Here is a 14,765-nt window from a genome sequence, read left to right as displayed (position 1 = left end):
CTTCCTGCACCGAGAGGAACAACAATCAATTTGTGTCACGCATTAAGTGTTTTATTCTCACTGACACTCCACAGAGTGTCACACTGACCTCCTGCTCGGGAATTACTGATCTTTATAAGAAAGATTTGTATCATTCCCAGAAAGAAAAGCCACCCTCAAAACGAGGCGACAGCATGTGCATGAAGGTGAGGCCTCAAGTTGTTAACATTAATTTATTCTGAGAGACCTAAGTATAACGGTCTGCTGACTTGGGAGGCGTTTAGCACTGTCCACTTGGTTTTTATTCTGGTGTGTACATATTTTGCAGCAGATAAATTTAGCTGACTGGCTACCTTGAGGCGTCTGATGCAGCTAAAATCCTGTCTCTTGCTGTATTTTCATCTCTTAAGCATGACTTCTAGCAAAACCTGTTTTATAATTAGTATAACAGAGGGTTATCGTTTTATATAAGAACATCTGTGGAGGCTGGTGGAGGGCTTTATTTCAATATATATAAGATCAGCTGGCATTAGTAAAGAGTTTCTTATGCAAATGTCACAACTTCACATTTCATTACAAAATATTAATTTGCGTAGTACTTTGCAATTATTGTTTTCCTGCTAAATGTCACCCACGAAAGCTGTTTATAAAGGAGGAATTTATATGAAATACTACAATTATGTTTCTTATCAGGAAATTAAGAGAAGCAATGATTCACAAGGGGGAAAAAACTTAAAATTCTGATATCATAATACGCATGCCAACCTTGAAACATGACTAATGCGGTAATGGAAAACTCAGCATGCCGAAGTGAGACTGGCCATCCAATTTATGGATATCAGTGTGACCATTATGACTTAAATGGCCTTGGCTTGTGGGAATAATTGCATTTCTATGGTTGGGCAGGGGTATGCCTGAATGTGGTAATAAACATGCTATTTTCCACTTCGGCTGAAAATAGGAGTGGATGTGAACATTATGCTTGAGTAAGATAGCAGCTCAGAAAATTCATGCATGTGGCAGGATGCCATGTATGGATACAGTCATCATTATGCACACTGCATATATAGGCAGGAAGACAAATGTCTGTGTAAGTAAACTGCGTTTTATGCTTATTTAATTCCAAGTAATTGCTGCATTTTGGAGTAGAATTACTTGCCATTGTAACACCTGTACAAATCAAACACTCAATTATTTGTTATATTTAACAAATAATCTCTAGAACCTCTCAACAAGCCAACAATGAGGGTCTATGGACTTCCCCCGAAATACAAATATCCCTAAAAGGACAGAACAGATCTCTGGTTATCAAAGTAACCAGACAAACTTTACGACTTGTAGACATAGTCAAAAGTCTGAAACAGACACATACCGCCTGGAAAGGATGAAGGATTCCTTTCATTGAGTCATAGACAAACCTTTCCATGAATGAACATATCATCAGGTAATTGTGTGTATTACTTGTATATTCTTTACAGTATATTGTCTTTTGTGTAGAACCACTAGTTAATGTAACCTCAACTATACCATGTTTGGTATCTACTGTATGAATTTTTATTTTGATGATCTAAATGAGAGTGCTGATACCTATGAAACATATTGTTCTAAGAATCTTAAAAAGTTTTTGCATCAGCACCCAATCCAGTTACGGTACATATGCTTTCCCTCCGAAAGTTTAATTCACCATTTGCTTGCTGACCCCCTGGAGGTGTGACCTCCACAGAATTTAAAAGGCCTCACATCAGTGACCTCCACTGTCTTAGATCTTCTTCTGCTCTTCCTCCTTGTCTTCTTGTTGCTGCTCATGTGGCACTCACTAAATTTCCAGCAGCTGTGCCTAGCAGACCTTGACTACAGCTGAGACTACATCCAGACACTCATTCAATGGCCAAGAAATTGCACTGAATGTTCACTTGATGAACAGATTAGCTGATGGTAATATTAATTCTGCAACAGTTACTACTGGCAGCTGATATAAGTAATTTTAATTAATTAAAATTAAGCATAATTATGTATATACACTTCCCTATTTATATAATTTGCTACACTATGAAGGGATGCAAATATATACGTGTAAATTCACCAGTGGATGTTAAGAAATATGCTCTCCACAGAGGCCGCCACTGCCTTTTGCTCAACAGATGGTGTGTGATGGTTTCAGGCCAGTTACAAAACTTATTTCCTGGGTTGATATGTTTTAGTTTTGTTCCCTGTGTACTTTTTAATGTTTTGAAAACTTAAATATTTGGTTTTGTTTGACATAATAAATGCTCTGAATTCTGATGATTTAGTATGTCACGTGTAGACAACGTCATGTCTTACTGAGCCAGCAGAGAAAAAAGAATTGTCTTGAGCTCTGCTTTGCATAAGCCTTGATCTGCTATCCACCGTTGTCCACTGTTTATTAGTCACTTCCTTTTAATTTAATATATTGGGGTACCTTATAAATAATTCAGCTTCATACCTTCTGATATTTCACAAATGCCTTGAGCTGTTGAAGCAGACAGCAGCCTGTCTGTCTCACTCTTCTATGTTAGGCTATTCTACAAAGAAAAGTCCATCTGTTCATTTATCTCCTGGTCTGTTTCTGGAACTGGCACCTTAATGAATGTTAATGACAAATTGTCCAAACATTTTGAAAACTGAAGGCCAAAAAATAAAAGCATGTTGCCATATCCATTCAAGGTCCCACATTTTTCTTTCTTTCCTTTTTTCTTTCTTTTGTTAATAAATTTCCTAGATGATCAGTTGCTCTGACAGTGCAATATCGCTCAGCCAGTTGCTGTGATACTGTGATAAGTATTAATTGGACAAGTCAAAAATGCAGTAATGACCCAAGCTAAGTTGCCTGTGAGAGCAATTAATGAGAAGAGATGCCTTAGTATTAATTACTTTTTTTTTTTTTTTGCAGTAGACTAGGATGACCAAATGTGCCATTTTTCCATGACACGTCCTGTCCAGGTTTTTGCTTTGGTTTCCTGTTGTCATACTTAATGAAGTTAATGATCATTTGACCAACATGTAGACATTGTAATCGACCAATCATGGTGTGTGAGAACCAAAGTCAAAGCGATGCAAATACATGTACGTATTAGTGTTCGACTTGACGCAGCATTGAACATACCGTGTATTGTGTATGACACCAAAGTAACATGAGAGCGATTCAAAAGCACAAGAAGAATCATACAACAACTGGTCTGCGCAGCGCAAACAAAGCCAAAACTTGGATATTTTAGGCAATATAGAAATCCTGGCCAGGACTTGTCCTGGGAAAATGGCACGTTTGGTCACCCTACAGTAGACCTTTTTTAATGAACTGCTCAATTGCTATAGGCCTGCAAGGATATATTTAAGAATTTAGGGAAAAACTTGCATAATGTGGTTACTGAAGCAAGTTTTTTGACTTTCTCATTAAGAAAGACACTGATTTCTTTATCTTAAAAAATGTTTTATCTCTCGCCTGCATGTCTGTTTAGTTTTCTCTGTGTTTCTGAACCACATTGCTAAAGTGTGTTCTTACAAACTAAGGGATTTCGTTTAATAATTGTATCTTGTTTGTACAGATATTTTTCTGTATGTCCAAATGAGTTCAGATTTAACACTTAGAAATGTCAGTGTGAATCAGACAATAGGCACTATAAGTTGTAAACTAAAGTTATAAGAGATTTGATTCAACCAACACAGAGAGTAAACAATTTTCCACAAAACAACTCAAAATCTTTGTAGATAAGATTAAAAACTCATTGTCAAATCAAAGTTATACAATCAGAGTGATGTGTCGTTGCTATTTTATGTATTTTCTCTTTTAAATCTTTTAAGTGTAATAGGTGTGTTAATATCACACTGAAAAATGGCTTTTCAGTTTCCCTAAAAGTAAATATATATACTGTATATATATATATATATATATATATATAGAGAGAGAGAGAGAGAGAGAGAGAGAGAGAGAGAGAGAGAGAGAGAGAGAGAGCAATGTTTAATGAAAATTAATTTTTTCATTGCAGGTTTTGGTGCAAACAATCTGGGGGAAAAAAGAAGTAGTTGAATTAATATGAGGTTTGCTCTTTTTTTCTGTTAAGTCTACAGGGCACAAAACATTGTTCTGTTGAGCTCCACAATGAAATGTTAAAGGGGTCATATGGCGTTGCTAAAAAGAACATTATTTTGTGTATTTGGTGTAATGCAATGTTTATGCGGTTTAAGGTTAAAAAAACATTATTTTCCACATAATGTACATCATTGTTGCTCCTCTATGCCCCGCCTTTCTGAAATGCCTACATTTTTACAAAGCTCATTGAAAAGCCTGTCTGAAAAGCAAGGTGGATGCTGATTGGCCAGCAGTCCGGTGCGTTGTGATAGACTGAATGCCTCAAGCCAGGCTGTCCTTGCAAAGTTGAAATTGCCCCACTTTATAAAAACAGACGCCAGAATTGTGGGCTACTCTCACAGGAAACAGTCCTCATCCTCCATAAAATGCACTGCACACATCTGAATATTTGGGTTGAACTGTTCTGGAACAGTGTTGAAATACAACTTAACCACTGATTTCTAGTTGTGTCCTCTTTTGGAAGGACAAACAAAGTAGTTTCGCTTTCACAATGAAACACACAGCATATCCACAACATGGCCCCGGTGTCAACAGCCAGAATAAAAAGTTACGCCTTCTTTCTTTGCGTGAACATTTGGGTGGCATTATGCAAATCTTCCCACATCGTGATGTAAACATGTGGGGGTGTGGTAGAATGAGCCGTAGGAATAGTTGACTCTTAACTTTTATAAAGAATATCTCTTTGGATTTGAGACTTTAGTCTTTGCAACTTTACAGATCTTAATGCATGATGGCTTGTAACACTCCATAGAGAAAGGATAAATTTAATTTGAATCATATGAATCCTTTAAGGGTCGACTGTTTGATAAACCTGTTCGAGTTGTTTTACTGTCATTACTGTCTTATTTGTCTTCATGTAGGGTGCCATGTAAGGCCATGGAGCCAAATGAGCTACATGGAGGAGACATCATATCCCGGTCCTGTCATTCACTTTGATTCAATTTGATTTCTTAGCTCCTTTAGCTGATTTGTTTGTATATGTGCTTACAGAAATTCAGTGCACAGACAGAGCAGTGAGTCTGGGTGCATGTGCGGTGATGGGCTGCGTTCTGACAGTGCAATTTTTTTCTTTCTCTTTGAGACAGATGTCTGCAATCTTTCCTGCACGGAGTTCGTCTGCCCTCTTCAGCAAGTACAAGAGGTAAAGTCCTACAGCCCTTATGACCCTATTATGCATATGCTCACTCACATTTGTATATATCTGCACATACACACATGGCTCATTTGATCTACTGCTGTTTCACAGCAGTCCGAAGTGAGCCCTTGCCCATGGATGACCGACCCAGGCCTGATTTTTTAGAAAGAGTGAGATAGAGAGAGAATAGGGAAGAGGAATGGAGAGGTGTTCCTTTTGTTTGGTGTTCAAGAAACATAATTATTACTATTCTTTCTCAAAATTCTTTGATGAATAGAAGAAATGCATTTATGCATTTATTGAAATCTTCAGCAACATTAGAAATGTCTTTACTGTCACTTTTGATCCACATCTGTAAAAAATAAATAAACACATTTAAAAAAATGTTGACATTCAAGAACCATTAACAGAACTGAAAATTGTGAAAATCCTTCAGTTCTGGCATTGTTACAAAAATGGAAACAGCTCTAAACAGTTTTTGATTCCCAACCCTGGGAAAAATTCTTGCTCTGTCATCATATTTTTTTTCAGCTGTACCAAATATAAACTTTATATTTCTTTTTTAGGAGTTTTCCCCCCAAGTCTCTTCACATCAAAACCCATTGCTTTTTGTTGCTATACATTTTTATTAAGGCCAGTTTACAGTTTTTCTCAGTCGCTTTGGTACATTTCTCGAATCAAACTCACAATAGTAAGTGCATTTCTCAAAACAACTCGTACAAATAGCAAAACACCATGGATTACCTGGAAAAGCCAGTCTCTTGCTCAAAATCCTTAGTTCATCTCTCAAAAATAAATATCTGTGTCAATGAACATGTCAGTGCCATCGAATGACAAGTCCTTGTGTCATAGTTTAAGGATAAGACGGTCAAATTGCTTAGTCATGTTGTCAATATAATAGTGTACTCTAGAGGGATGTTATGATGTAAACTATGCAACATTTTGGATGACAGTTACTGTATTGAACAGTATGCAATATGCTTATGTATGCCATATATCCATTTCAAAAGTAGAAATTTACACATTACTGTATGTGGGATATTGATTGAAAGAGACTGGATAGAATTCCCAGTTACACTTTTACTAGTGGTCTGGCCAAAAAAATTATAATAACAGTTTTTCTCAGTCACTTTGGTACATTTCTCAGATCAGAATTGAAATTCTCAAAACTACCTGTTCAATTCTCACATCATTGTGTCACTTGTGCACATCAAAAAAGCAGTTTCTCATTTCTTTGAACAAGTTGCAAATGCTTTGGTACATCCATGCAAATGATTATGTACAATTCTCTGTTGTTTCCTACATTATCAGTTTCTAATGTCATGTTGCTCAAAATTTATTATATAGTTTTCTGTGCAATAGTCTTACCCCCCAAAACATCGGGTCTTTAGTTCATCGTATAAGTCATTAAATGCAAAATGATTAATCTAGTTGTCATAAACTGCCAAGCACACTTTTTTTTTTTTTTTTTTTTTTTTTTTTTTTACACATTATTATTACTTTTTGTCAATTTGGCATGAATTGTGCAAGTGAATATTTACTAATGAGGAGAATGTAGATGATAAACCATTTCTCTGAAATAGCTCAAAGGTTCATCTCATGAATCTTCAGTTGGAAAGCTTATACTATAGACAGAGGACAACACAAGAGTTACACATTCTGACAATTTATTTAAGACTTAACAATTTAAGACTTATTTTCATCTTTGTGCCCATATTTCTTTTTCCTTTTCTATATCACAATGACATTGTAAAGGTTTTTTTTTTGGCCAGACCACTAGTAAAAGTGTAACTGGGAATTCTATCCAGTCTCTTTCAATCAATATCCCACATACAGTAATGTGTAAATTTGTACTTTTGAAATGGATATATGGCATACATAAGCATATTGCTAACTGTTCAATACAGTAACTGTAAATCAAAATGTTGCCATAGTTTACATAGTTTCATCTCTCCAGAGGACACTGTTATATTGACAACATGACTAAGCAATTTGACTGTCTTATCCGTAAACTATGACACAAGGACTTGTCATTCGATGGCACTGACATGTTCATGCTATTTCAGAGAAATGGTTTATCATTGGTTTATCATCTACATTCTCTTCATTAGTAAAGAATCACTTGCACAATTCATGCCAGATTGACAAAAAGTCTAATAATAATGTGTAAAAAAAAGTCACTAGATTAAAAGCACTAGATAACTAGATTAACCATTTTGAATTTAATGACTTATACGATGAACTAAAGACCCGATGTTTTGGGGGGTAAGACTATTGCACAGAAAACTATATAATAAATTTTGAGCAACATGACATTAGCAACTGATAATGTAGGAAACAACAGAGAATTGTACATAATCATTTGCATGGATGTACCAAAGCATTTGCAACTTGTTCAAAGAAATGAGAAACTGCTTTTTTGATGTGCACAAGTGACACAATGATGTGAGAATTGAACAGGTAGTTTTGAGAATTTCAATTCTGATCTGAGAAATGTACCAAAGTGATTGAGAAAAACTGTAATAGGGATTATCTCGATTTGTTCACTGTCCAATCCACGATAATAAAAGGGGATTACAGCGGCTAGATGGCAGGGACGTTCATGGAATGATTAATTAAACAAGACATCACATGCACAAATCTTAATTTGGTTTGAGGCTCTTGCATGTCATTGTCAGCCACATGGAACAAGAGCTGTTTGCATGTGGTAAATAGCATGAGACTGTTTCCTTTGTGGCAGATCAATAAACATAATCGATTCTGCCGTTATAGTCAAGTGGGCCTGTTTTTGCAACAGCAGATATATCTGCTAAGCAGCACCTAGCTTGTCTCAGCTTCTTAATCTTGGAAACATCTGCCCTCACTGAAGACTCATCTGTAGGGGGACGGAGGGATGTGCTGCATAAATGTTCTCCCATCACTCACACTTTCATTTTCTCTCTTTTTTCCAGTCTCGTCTATGTATCTCTTTTTCGCACTCTGAGACATCTGTTCTGTCACACCCTTTGCCTCATTAGCGATGCTCACATGAGGAGGATTTAACAGATGTTTATGACAAACCAGCTCACACTACCTGCAGAATGAAGACATTGAGAGACATACAAGATCAAAAAACACCTCCTAAAAGGCCACACAAGCCTCAAAGCCAGCAAAAATCAGTGGGATAGTGGGCAGAGGAGCTGAAGCATTGTATTTGTATTTGAAAGGTAACCCTTCGTAACTGTTTGCAGCTGTACTGTCAGCCCCCAGTGTTTTTATTTTTAGAAAGCAGTACCGTGGTAGCATTTCACCCTTCAGTGGGGGTTCTTGTCTTATTCTCAAAGTGAAGTGGTTGTTGTCATTCTATAGGTGGAATCAGTAGAGAACACGCAATTTAAATGGATGAGTTATAAAAAAAATTCACCCCCCTCACAGTTTTCACGAAGGGCAAAATTAGCTATATAGACCAAAATATAAACATGTTTTTTTCTGCTGTAAAGTTGGGCATTTTAACATGGGGAGTCTATGGGATTGACTCCTTTTTGGAGCCAGCCTCCAGCTGTCATTTCTTGGCCAGTCAGTAACTTAAAAAGAAAACACTCCAACCAATTCAATAAATCAGTTTGATTCAAATCATTAAGTTGTGATTTTGAGTCTAATAAAGTATCTTTGAATGAATCATAGGTCATGTTAGTCATTAGTAATAGGCAACTCTAACTTTTTGTTTGCTACTTGTATATTATTTAGTTTTAGAGTCACTCTTTGGCTCCATATTTTTTCTTTTCTAATGGAGACGGAGACTATGAGCTCGGCTCAAATAAATTGCCTCTCATTTAGATTGCCTTTGGATCTAGATGAGATGTGAAGCATGATAAAGGATGATTTAGAGAACAATAGCTGCGTTATGAAATCAAGACATCTGAGGATTCAAAGTGGATTTGAGTTTAACAAATTAGTTTTCAGAATAGGCAAAAGAACTTAAACTAAAAAAAGAACATGATTTACTATCTACTTCATATACAGCACATTGGGACTGTCAGTGCAGCTAAATCATTAATTAGGAGCAATTCAAGGGTCATGGCATTTTTCATTGAATTAAATGTAAAAAGCCATTGCCTCTAAATTTATTGTTGTAGGTAGCAATAATCTATTGGGTTGGCTAAAGTTTGCCTCATAAAAAGGACATCTTGAGTAATTAGGAGCTAATATAAGCCACTAAATGATGAGGAACTGTGAAGATAATAATGTTTACAGTGATGCACCTTTCAGAGACTGTAGAGCTCCCTCATGCACGAAGAAGTGTATATTTGCATTCAGTAATCATGCCCATACAGCACTGAGGGCTAATCAACGTTGTGATAAACAAACTATGCAATTATCTTTCCAGTCTAGTTGTCAGGACAAGTCATGTGTTTAATTTCTTAGAACGACTTATAAAAAATTTATTCATTGATGTCTGGGTGGATTTTTATGAGCTGTCAGAATATTTTTCATCACAAAGTGGAATGTGATTCACTGTCATCAACATCCCATGACTAAAACAAATTTAGGACTATTTTATTTATTTATTTATTTTGGGGGTCACATGTAAATTTGTGTCTTTGGGAAAAAAAAAAAAAAAAAAAAAAAAAAAAAATATATATATATATATATATATATATATATATATATTAGGGGTGTAACGATACGCGTATTTGTATTGAACCGTTCGGTACAAGGCGTTCGGTTCGGTACGCAGGACGCATTATGGACCGAACGGTTCGTTGGACTAATTAATTATATTTGGAAAAAAAAAAAAATTGTGAAATATAATGATATGCGTTCAACAAGGTAGCCCAATAACCCAAACGACGTAACAGGCAATGCCCCTGACACCCCCGAAGAAGAAAAAAACACCAACTTATATGTTTATGTTAGGCTACTCAGTCAGGCGCTCGCTCACTCAGTACGCTGAAGGCTCGTTGCAAAATGGCCAATGCGTTTAACAGACCAGAAATAGAAAATCCTTCAATAACCAACAGGTCTGGTGTTTGGGTGCACTTTGGATTCCCTGTAAGTGAGCGAGCGCCTTTATGGGCCTTTCACACAGGATGCGGTATGCGCTGCGCTTTAAAACCCATTCATCTCAATGGCTTGCTCCGCGCAAGGACGTTTTGTTGCTGCGTCGACCAAAAGCGCAAGCGCAGCGGTGCGCACCATTTGCGTGCTTGCGCGCACGCCGCGGTCAAAGTTCAAAATAGTTCAACTTTTGCCGCTGCGCTCTGTGACGATTACCAGCGCGACCAATAGGATCCAAAACAAGCACGGAAATCAAAATGAATGAACGGCTAGTACAGTACTGTGTGTGTCAGAATTTCCTGAGCTGTACGATACAAGTTTGAGGTAGTATAGGGACATCGTCAGGAAAGCTGTGTCATGTAGACATATCTCCATTCAAGGAACAACAGACTATGATAGAGCTCCCGCTAAAAGTTTTTAAAACTCCGCCTACGCCATAGCGCAGCGCAGCGCAAATCGCGTTGTATCTGAAGGGCAACGCTGAACCCAGCGGCAAGCGCCGCGCATACCGCGTCCTGTGTGAAAGGCCCACTCTGTAGTGGAAAACGTAGGTTTTAAGAACATGCTTAATGTAATTGAGCCCCGTTACAATATTCCTTCACGAGCCCATTTCAGACATTCCGTAATTCCTGCTTTGTTCCAAAAAACATAAGCCCTATAAGTTTGAGGTAGTATAGGGACATCGTCAGGAAAGCTGTGTCATGTAGACATATCTCCATTCAAGGAACAACAGACTATGATAGAGCTCCCGCTAAAAGTTTTTAAAACTCCGCCTACGCCATAGCGCAGCGCAGCGCAAATCGCGTTGTATCTGAAGGGCAACGCTGAACCCAGCGGCAAGCGCGTCCTGTGTGAAAGGCCCACTCTGTAGTGGTAAACGTAGGTTTTAAGAACATGCTTAATGTAATTGAGCCCCGTTACAATATTCCTTCACGAGCCCATTTCAGACAGACCGTAATTCCTGCTTTGTTCCAAAAAACATAAGCCCTATAGAGAACCAATTGAGTAAAAACACACTCAATATAAAGAGTTATAGAGTTCCATATAAAAAGTTACATCTTTGTATTTGTTCATAACTACTACAATAAAATAACATTTTCATTTTTTTATAAGGAGCTGTTTTTGTTTTATACAGTATGCTGCTAAGAAAACACTATAGAAGATGGGTAAAGAATAGCTCCATCATTGTTCAATGTAAAAAAAAAACATACTTTGTTAGTTTTAATAAATAAAACATTTTTCAAAAATCAAGGAAATTTATCTGCCAATTTTTTTTTTGCTGTATCTAAAACGTACCGAACCGAACCGAACCGAACCGTGACACCAGTGTATCGTATCGAACCGAACCGTGAATTTTGTGAACCGTTACACCCCTAATATATATATATATATATATATATATATATATATATATATATATATATATATATATATATATATATATATATATATATATATATATATATATATATATACACATACACACTCACCTTAAGGATTAGGGCATGGTTCGGAGTATTTCACAATCTGCTCAGTTACTGGGATTTTCACGCACAACCATTTCTAGGGTTTACAAAGAATGGTGTGAAAAGGGAAAAACATCCAGTATGCGGCAGTCCTGTGGGCGATAATGCCTTGTTGATGCTAGAGGTCAGAGGAGAATGGGCCGACTGATTCAAGCTGATAGAAGAGCAACTTTGACTGAAATAACCACTCGTTACAACCGAGGTATGCAGCAAAGCATTTGTGAAGCCACAACACGCAAAACCTTGAGGCGGATGGGCTACAACAGCAGAAGACCCCACCGGGTACCACTCATCTCCAATACAAATAGGAAAAAGAGGCTACGCTTGCACGAGCTCACCAAAATTGGACAGTTGAAGACTGGAAAAATGTCGCCTGGTCTGATGAGTCTCGATTTCTGTTGAGATATTCAGATGGTAGAGTCAGAATTTGGTGTAAACAGAATGAGAACATGGATCCATCATGCCTTGTTACCACTGTGCAGGCTGGTGGTGGTGGTGTAATAGTGTGGGGGATGTTTTCTTGGCACACTTTAGGCCCCTTAGTGCAAATTGGGCATAGTTTAAACGCCATGGCCTACATTAGCATTGTTTCTGACCATGTCCATCCCTTTATGACCACCATGTACCCATTCTCTGATGGCTACTTCCAGCAGGATAATGCACCATGTCACAAAGCTTGAATCATTTCAAATTGGTTTCTTGAACATGACAATGAGTTCACTGTACTAAAATGGCCCCCACAGTCACCAGATCTCAACCCAATAGAGCATCTTTGGGATGTGGTGGAACTGGAGCTTTGTGCCCTGGATGTGCATCCCACAAATCTCCATCAACTGCAAGATGCTATCTTATCAATATGGGCCAACATTTCTAAAGAATGCTTTCATCACCTTGTTGAATCAATGCCACGTAGAATTAAGGCAGTTCTGAAGGCGAAATGGGGTCAAACAAAGTATTAGTATGGTGTTCCTAATAATCCTTTAGGTGAGTATATTATATATATATATATATATATATATATATATATATATATATATATAAAAATATAAATATAATTTTTTTTTCTTCCATTGGATATTATTCCAAATTACATAATATTTTAAAGGATTCAGCAAGCTCTTATAACTTGCCTCTAGAACTAGGCTACTTTCCTTTCGCCTGACGCCACTAAGTCCCGGCAATTAGGTCAACAGGTTGCTAACTGCTTTACACCTTAGCTTTAAAAAAGTGTGAGTTTCCTGGGTCCCTCTAGTAAATGTTTTAGTTAAACTCTATATTTAATCCACAAACAAGCAACAACTACACAGATATATAGATAGATAGATGGATGGATGGATAGATGGATGAATAGATAGATAGATAGATAGATAGATAGATAGATAGATAGATGGATAGATGATAGATAGATAGATAGATGGATAGATGATAGATAGATAGATAGATAGATAGATAGATAGATAGATAGATAGATAGATAGATAGATAGATAGATATGAGAATCATATAATGTATTCATCACACCCAATTTGTATTTATCACACACAATTTGTCCTCACTGCACTCTCTCTCTCTCTCTCTCTCTCTCTCTCTCTTTCGGAGCCGCATAATGCCCCTGACACCTGCCAATACTCTCACGTGTGTTGGTCCGTTCTTCCAGGATGACACCCACACGCGCATGCTTCCTCCCCACACTTGAAGAGGCAGAGAAGGATTAGCACGATGAGCTGACACCCTCAGAGGAAAGAGTGTGGAGGAGGCAACAACAATAGACTTGCTGTGGAGAAGCACGCTGGCTTCTGCAATTCAACTGCGACAGCGGCATAGACGCGGATACGGATAGCAACAGCAGGGAGGAGGAAGAGGATGAGAGATGAAGAGGGAGGGAGAGTTTATGGATGATGATCACTTTAATGAAATGCCAGATGCGTGCCCCTACATCCACACAAATGCGCAGGCATACTAGTACATTATCCTTATTTTCGCAAAGCTCTGGTTGTGGAATTTCAATGCGACATTAAGCGTCTCTCTCTCATGCACACTCTCTCACTCCTCGGCCAAGCTAATGTGTGAGTCAGTGCTACTCTAACCCGATGTGCTCTGCATGCTGACCATAACTGCCATGCAGCGTGGAAAAGTCTCGACCTGTCAGTGCAGCACACAACTTGAGCTGCGTATCATCACCAGATCTTGTGACACAAAACCTTTCGATTTATTCTTAAATATCGAGGAATTACCTGCTAAGGTTAATTTCTGACAGGTTGTTCTCTGTTGGAATTATTTTCTGCCCTTTCTCATGTCAACACAAATACAAAAGCATCTGCAGTGCGCGTTCAAATAAAGCGTATGAATTTCGATTTCGAGAGAAAATAATAAACTTCCCTACCTTGCAGAGATGGGTAATTTCAGTGTACATCTTGTCTCTTCTTCTTCTTTTTTTCTTCTTTCCTTTTTGTTGTCGCGTTTCTTCTCGTTTTCCTTCTTGACGTTAGTCAGTCAACCTGTATCCTCACTCAGATTGTGTATTAGCGCACCGCCCAGGGTCTCATGCAAAACAGGTTGTAAACTAAGCTCTATTTCTGACACTATGTAGGCGATCTACAGAGGACGGATCTGTGTGTTCTCCAATCTCTCTCTCTCTCTCTCCTTACCGTGTAGCCCCACCTCCTCCTTTTAGAAGTCTCCCTTTCTTGCCCCCAACCCCTTTGCAGTCTGCTCTGTTGTTCTTTCTCTCCTTCATTTCTTTCTCACAGTCAGAATGTCATATGAAACCTGATATTTCCTTGTCACTCGCCACTTTATCATATAACTCAGCTGCTATGACACTTAGTCAAAAGTGCAGCTACTGTAATATAGTCTTCTATTTGACTATATTAAAAGCTAGTTCATGCATTCATGACCTCTAGACTGGACTATTGTAATGCACTTCTAGGTGGTTGTCCTGTTTCTTTAATAAACAAGCTACATGTAGTCCAAAATGTAGC

At 37.7% G+C, this 14,765-nt stretch overlaps 1 protein-coding gene across 1 annotated transcript in view; it reads right to left on the bottom strand.

Annotated features, from left to right (window-relative positions):
- Nucleotides 1-14,438, bottom strand: part of LOC132119460 (leucine-rich repeat neuronal protein 2-like) — a 64,888-nt gene extending 50,450 nt beyond the window's left edge. The window contains exon 1 of the mRNA XM_059529447.1: nucleotides 14,168-14,438. The gene's annotated coding sequence lies outside the window, so the exon portion shown is untranslated. The remainder of the gene's footprint in view (nucleotides 1-14,167) is intronic.
- Nucleotides 14,439-14,765: the final 327 nt, after the last annotated feature.

This window comes from Carassius carassius, chromosome 38, assembly GCF_963082965.1.
Source record: "Carassius carassius chromosome 38, fCarCar2.1, whole genome shotgun sequence".
Taxonomy (NCBI): domain Eukaryota; kingdom Metazoa; phylum Chordata; class Actinopteri; order Cypriniformes; family Cyprinidae; genus Carassius; species Carassius carassius.
This window is presented reverse-complemented; position numbering and strand designations above follow the sequence as displayed.